The 7,361-nt window shown below is 39.1% G+C and overlaps 1 pseudogene; it reads right to left on the reverse strand.

Moving 5' to 3' along the window:
- Positions 1–201: 201 nt before the first annotated feature.
- Positions 202–2,668, reverse strand: LOC149053251 (uncharacterized; annotated as a pseudogene).
- Positions 2,669–7,361: the final 4,693 nt, after the last annotated feature.

Below are 7,361 nucleotides of genomic sequence, written 5' to 3' on the forward strand. Positions count from 1 at the left end.
GCATGTCAAACTCTATATTTTAAAACAACTACCTGCTTGTTTGATCTTGAATTTTTTCGAAAAATATTGGTTACTTTAAATATCAACCACACCAAAGTTTCCAATGGTTCATTAATTGAACTGATGTTCTATCAGAGCACAAAAATTTGAGTGTTAAATTATCCAACTTCTACAAAAGACAGACCTAAACAGATTTTTTACTCATTCAAGACTGAGATAACTTTCATTATTTTCTGTAAAGTGGACATGGCTGCTTGCTAGAGTTGAGCCCTCAGCATAAGGGCTCCTGCTTCTTGTGAAAGATCCTTGCTGGGATGAAGCACTGATACTTTGATCATAACCTGGACTAGAGTCTCCAGAGATTAATAACCACTGTAATAAACTTGGGGTGGTGCCATCACCATTTGCATCAGGCGCATCTCATGTTGTCTGGCTCTTTCGTTTTCCTCCTTAAAAAATTCAAGTAACTCTTAAGTGGAGTCTTTCTCAATCACATGCTTCATATTTTCGATTGCCTCCACTACTGGATCGTTTTTAAACCGTTTCTTTCCCCTTTTCACTGGAACAAATTGCGCTTTAGCTGTCGTATCACCATCTTTACTGCTACTGTTGTCATAGTGCACTTTTATATATTATGAATGTGAGTTTGCCCTAGTCTCGGTGGCCTCCACAGTCTCAGGACTTTCCACCTCTGTTTGAGCAGGAGGGTTCCGGAGCCATTTCTGGTGTGCACGAATCACGGGTCTTGACAAAGCTGTACAGTTGGCTGAACCATTCGCCGAAGTTCTTCTCTTCTTGAAACCGTTTGATGCCTGTAGCCGTTTTTATGGTTAGAGCGGCTTTCTTGCATTCAGCAGCACATTTCTTAAATCTGTTCTTTGTTTTAGTCACGTCGGAAGGAAAATTCTCTCCGCGGCTAGCGAGTCGTTCCTTACATCCGTATAAATTGCCGTCTTTCTAGGGCGAGTAGTGTTTCTGAAGATAAGGTTGGTGCTTAGATATTCACTGGAACAAATTTTGTCCACCATATCAGTTATGACATTTTCCCGCCATACGGCCTTCCTTCCCACCTTTCGCGAAGAACCAGAATTCGATTTGGCTGTCGATACCCTTGAACATTCCAATAAATCCGACTCTAGACTGATTTTGAGTTGCTCAGATGCTAGGCTTTCATCTTCGTACTCTGAATTCAAGCATTCGTCGTCATTGACATCTAAGCCGCCAATTTTCAAAATTTGAAACAATCTACGCATGCGTTTCACGTTATCCCGCTGAGAAAGTGTTCGGGACGACATTGTCATAACGTATGCATTAGGTTTCGCGTCAGTTTCACACGACGCTTGAATCAAACGTCGTGCCAACGTTGAAAATAATATTCTATTAGTTCGACTTCAGCGCGATTACAGCTCGACGTTTGAATCAACGTCGCGCCAGAGTCGGGTAGCGCAACTCAGCTTGTCGCGCTACACGACTCTAGCGCAACGTTAGACTCAAACTTCGAGCTAAAGTCGCGCTAATTTTCGAACTTAATTGATTAATTGAGTTCGACACTATGATAGCGCTATGTTTTAACCTGGACTAAGTTATACGTATATAATGAATGACATGTCGGAAATAAACAAAAGCGTGAAAAATGAGTCTCAATTTGCAAGAAGTTTCCCTCCCAAGGCAGATGGATCGTATTTTTCAGTGCATACTTTTTCTCTTCTTTCCTAATCATTACAGTACTACTACTTCGTAGGAAAAGTTTATTCCTAGTTATGAACATATCGTTTGCTGACTTGTTGTTGGGAACCTTCTCCGTACCTTTCGAAGAAAAGTTTGTGGTTATTCATAGTAGTGAATAACAATAAAAGCTAAGTTTTTCGTTTGTCTCTTTATGTAGTCACGTGTGATGTAGATCGCGACGTTTCGACTGCATACTGCTAGTCTTCTTCAGGCGATGAGGTCGACAGGTCATGCGTGATCTTATAAAGACGATACTCTGCTGTGATTAGTTGTAATTCAACAGCTCTGATGGTGCACTTCGATCCTTGCTGTTCACTCAGTGATTTTCTCCCTCAGCGGTCCGCTGTCGAGGGGCTCTCCTGTTGTTGTGTTTTTTGACCGTGGGCAACCACGCTTCTGGAATTTCTATTCCACTATCCCTGTTGATGTTATTAGGGTGAGGTCTTATATGAATTGCCTCTTTGACCCTGCGCGTGTAGTAGTAAGGGTCACGATCAATAAACTTTACGAGTGGCTTGTGTCCTGTGTTGTGGGCATGCTCTGAAACAGCGGAGGATTCTGTACGGGCAAGTCGAATGTCTCGATCGTGCTCCTTAACGATTTTGTTATTAGCCTTCTCTTCCAAGCTGGTGCCCTCTGAAAGTACTGATGGTACTTTTTCAACTTTACCGTTTAGTTCCACTTGGACATCTTCAGAGCTTGGGCGGAGAAAAGCGTCGAAAGCTGTGCATTTGTGATACAGTTTGTCAAGCTGGCCCCACTCTTTTAATTGTCGCTGTTTATATTTTTTGGACGATTGAGGTTTGGATTTGTTAGCTATCATCTCTTTAAGCAGCTTTTCAAATTTGGAAGCCAGGTCTGGAGCTTTTTCAGAGCTTAAATTTAGTTCCACTTCATAGGGAAACTCGACGTCAGAATTGATAATACTGAAAAACGTCATCCCCAGTGCCCAGATATCTATCGCCTTTCAGTCGTCCATCGCTGCGTAATTCAATTTCCCTTCGAGTATGATCTCTGGAGCCATGTAGGGCTTTGTACCACGCTCAATGTTCATTGTCTTCGCATGAATGATAGAGGCTGTTTGGATTAAAGTTGACCTACTCTCACCGAAGTCAGTTAGTTTGCAAACCACCGGACAGTCGGCAAAGACACTTGGCAGTTGATCCGCACTGATATCTTTTTTACAGTAGTGCCGGTTGCTGACCAACACGTTGCTTGGTTTTAGGTCATGAATGAAGAAAACAGAGACCTTCCACGACGTCCTTTGCAGCCTTCGGAAAAACAGGCAAGAAATGCTCAAAGGCTTCAGTTTCGCCCTCGATGTGGTCAAGGGTGTTTAAAAACTCTAACAAATTGGATATTTGTTGGTTGAAGCCGAAGGGACTAAAATCGAAGAACTCGTAATCCATCGTTATTGCCACTGGCTTTGAACAAACTCCAATAGATTGTGTAATGTTTGGATGGCAAATGCTCTCAAGCATTTTTGCCTCCTTTGCAATGTTCTTTTAGAGAGAATTCCCCTCTTCAGAAAATCACCTAACAAAAACTTTACCTTCAGGTGCGTAGTTGCCTTTCATCCAAAGCTTCCCTTACCAATCTTGTCCTTATCTTTTACGTCACTCCACGCAAAACTTGGCAGGCTCTCGAAGTAACCTATTGAAAGCGATTTAGGCTGAAGAAGTTTTAACAGCCATACGACCACGTGGAGATCAATGCGGACTTGTACTCACATGTGAATATGCAAATTAAATTGAATCTACCCATAGCTTATTATTAACTGTAATGGAAGAACGCATTTCGCAAGATTTGCACCATCTAGGTGTTGGCGGTAACACCTTTTGGAACTTGATCAAAAATATTTTCCATACGCTTTCTGTTAGTTTATAATATTCACGGCTAACTAGCCAAGGAAAACAACATCATTAGCGAGAGGTTAATATTCTGCTTACGGATGAAAAGACTTGACTACCCAAGTGAGACAGAATTTTTCATGCATGTATATATATATATATATATATATATATATATATATATATATATATATATATATATATAGTCTTTTTCTTTTATAAATTTTCTACACTCCGCATTTTCCATACTCCTCATTTTCCACACTCCGCATTTTCTACACTCCGTACTCCTCGTTTTCCACCTAACCGTTATAACTTGTCTAAATTCAATGGTGATAGATGACTGTTTAATGCGGAAAGAGAAATAGAATAAAACATCATGTATCATGTGTCTAGAAAAATATTATACTGGAAGTGTTTTTACGCTTTTTACTCATCATTTTGAGGAATGATGACGCCCCAGTCGGCTTTTAAAGAAATTTTCATACCAGTTATACAGGCAAAAAAATTGTTTGAAAAGCCTTACCACTCAGTGAAAAAGATACATGAACACCTGTTAAGTTTTTTTAATAAACGGACATTTCATTTATTGTAACACGAAGGGTTCTACGTGGCACAGTATTTGTTCAAACTCATTGCCTACTCCAACTACATAAACACCTTCAAAAAATTACCATGATATTGACAGAAATTTCCGTTAAGATCCCTACGATTAAACTGACCGTTGTATGTCACATGCCCGTCTCTTCGCAGAAAAAACCTCACTAGGGAATCTCAACTGATCAAGAAGTAATATGGGTGTATGCCGTCATATATTCTGCAAACAAATAACGAATATCACCCGGGAAATATTCAGCGAAGTAGTGCATTTACACTAAGCACGTGAGAGCTGTCATACTTTCCGAAGAACACCGCATGCACATGACACCTGCAGGTAACTCAGCCAATGGACAAGACCCTTTAATTTTGACATTAAAAATTATCACGAAATAGATTTTCCCTCTGAACTTAAAGCTGAATCAAACTTGATGTTCGTAATATAGAAAAAAAGAGCCCTTCGTGAAAAGTAAAACCGCCATTTTGCTAAAGCGGGTTACCATGACGTCATTTTTATCCGCACGTTCGAAGAGATAAGTGGAACGTTCACCACGCGTGGTAAAGATATCATGTTTTCGAAACAGAAGTTCTGTTATTTCATCGATATCTATATCATAAAACTTTGGACAAGTGGGCGGTGAAAACAGCTGAGTTCTTTCCGACAGTTTTCAATGAGACATAGGTTTGAAGATGAAGTACCTCTGCGCCGGCGCGCCTCGAGTGATCTCAGTTTCGCGGGCATCATAATCAAAACAAGTGGAGTAGAAATTGTTGATAACCAATCGAATTCTTTTCATGTCTGGAGACTAGGAAATAAAATGTCTCTTATTTTTAATAAATAAAATCATTCAATCACACAGATGTATCCGGTTATCTCGACAGGAAAGAGAACTCTAATAGAACGTCCAATAATCGTAACTTTAGTTCATCTTTAAAACCCATAATCTAATTATTAATTTTATATTTCCAGACGCTGAGGCACTCGAGATCTCTCTCTCCCTCGGCCAAAACGTAACTAAATACATTTTTGAGAGATCAACCGACAAAATTGAAGAAATGGTTTATATCATTTTCTTTTCAGTAAAAATAACTAAAAATATCACTCTGCACCGAATGACACACGTGTGAAGCACATTTTCTCTGAAAGGATAAATACGCTTTTTTCCATATAACATTAAGAAATATTTTCTCTTCTTGCCGAGAAATGTTGACGGTTTTACGGGTTAGGTAATTTGCAGACTGATGACTAAGGAGGGGTGTCAAGGAAACTGAAACGAACCTTACGAGAGTGTTAAAGTGTGTGACTCCGATGGTGTTAACAAAAAATACATGAGCAGGTACTGCTCGTAATTTGATGCAAAGACATGAAGCTAAAACGACGCTGAATTCATGAGGTATTCAATTAAAATGTGCTGTCGACGACGGAAAAGAGGTCACGAAATTATCACGACCACCATGGATGAAAAAAGATTCTCCAAAAATTGATCGATTGAGGAAAAAACCCATGAGCGTTCCTCTGTGAGGAGATAAGTTACTGCTATTCCGTGTTGCGAGCTGCTTTCATCTATTTCTTTTAGAATATCGTGTCATCCTCGAAAAAGAACGAGGAAAATCGAGAAAATGAAAAAACATCAGATACGCAAACGGAAGAAAACCCATCAAATCATTGACATGCGGCAGTCCTCTAGACTACGAGCTGTCTCTCCTTTTCGGTTCAGTCTATCGCGCGAGCCCAAAAAATTTAATAAATCCCTCCGATTAAACTGACCGTTGCATTAAAACACCATGTAACAAGCCCGTCTCTTCGCAGGAGAAACCTTACCAGGGAATCTCAACTGATCAAGAAGTAATGTGGGTGGATGCCCTCATATATTCTGCAACTTGCATATTTCCTGGTGATATTCGTTATTTGTTGAAATAACGAATAACATTAGGAAATATGTAGTGCATTTACACCAAGCGCGTGAGAGCTGTAATACTTTCCGAAAATCAAATACTTAAGAGAAAAGAGTATTAAAGGCAGAGAAAAATTTGAATGAGACTGCAATCGATACAAGAACATGCCTTTACGCTCCAAGAAATAACTTCTTAGTTCTAGTAAAAAGAATTCACAAGGTTCACTGCACCGGAAAAGTCAGCGGATCAATAATGTCAATGAACTTTACAGGAATAATTTATTATTATTTCTCTCTCTTGGCTATGGCTCTCTTAAATTCAACGGTGTAGAATGAATTTCTAAGGCAAAATTAGAACTAGAGCAGTGCATCATGGATCATGCCGGAGTCAAGCGTAAATTATCCTGGAAGTGTTATTACACTGTTTATTTATCAATTTAACGAAGATTATATCTTATTAAGAGATAACAACACGTGAGTGGCTTTATGAAGAAATTTTGAGCCAAGTACAGAAGTAAGAAATTTCCAGACGCTTAGGCGCCAAAGATCTCTTTCCCTCTCTGAGCTAAATTTATCACAGTAGGATGAATGTTTAATGCAAATTTGAAAATAGATCTACGCACTTAGAAGAGAGTTAAAGCAAAATATCTTGGATGTGTCACGACAAAATTCGTTCATCACCTTCACGAACATTATCTCTCAATGAGAAATGATAACCATATATGCCTCTTCGCTCCGAAAAAAATATATTTTTATGATTTAAGTAAAGGAAATCGTACGGTTTTCTTGAACGGATCAGTTAATGTAAATACAATTAACTGTAGATAACAATTCGGATCATTTCTTTCTCCTAAAACTCATTAAAATTGAACGGTGTAGGAGACTGTTTGATGCATAATTAAAAATTGAAGAGCGTATTATATAACATGCGTCTGGGGCAAATTATTTCGAGAGCGTTCTTCATATTCTTTGTTCTTTGAAAGATAACGTTCGAGTCGATTTGTTAAAAAATTGTGAGCCAAGCAAGAAATTTGTTTAAAACCTTATGAAGCGGTAAAACTTTGCAGAAAAACACGCAAACAGCTGTCACGTTGTTTGATGAACAGACGTATATCGTGACATGAAGGGCTCTACGTGCACGGTATTATTTCGAAATGCATCGTCTACCTCGACAACATGACTGCCTTGAGTAAAATTAATATGACGCGTAAATGACTTTTCAGCTGTCGTTATTTTGTGTCGTTGCAGAAGATCGAGTTCCTCTCCTTTGAAACAGCACATTCTTTCCCGA

Source organism: Pocillopora damicornis, chromosome 1 (assembly GCF_964200805.1).
Source record: "Pocillopora damicornis chromosome 1, jaPocDami1.2, whole genome shotgun sequence".
NCBI classification, from domain to species: Eukaryota; Metazoa; Cnidaria; class Anthozoa; order Scleractinia; family Pocilloporidae; genus Pocillopora; species Pocillopora damicornis.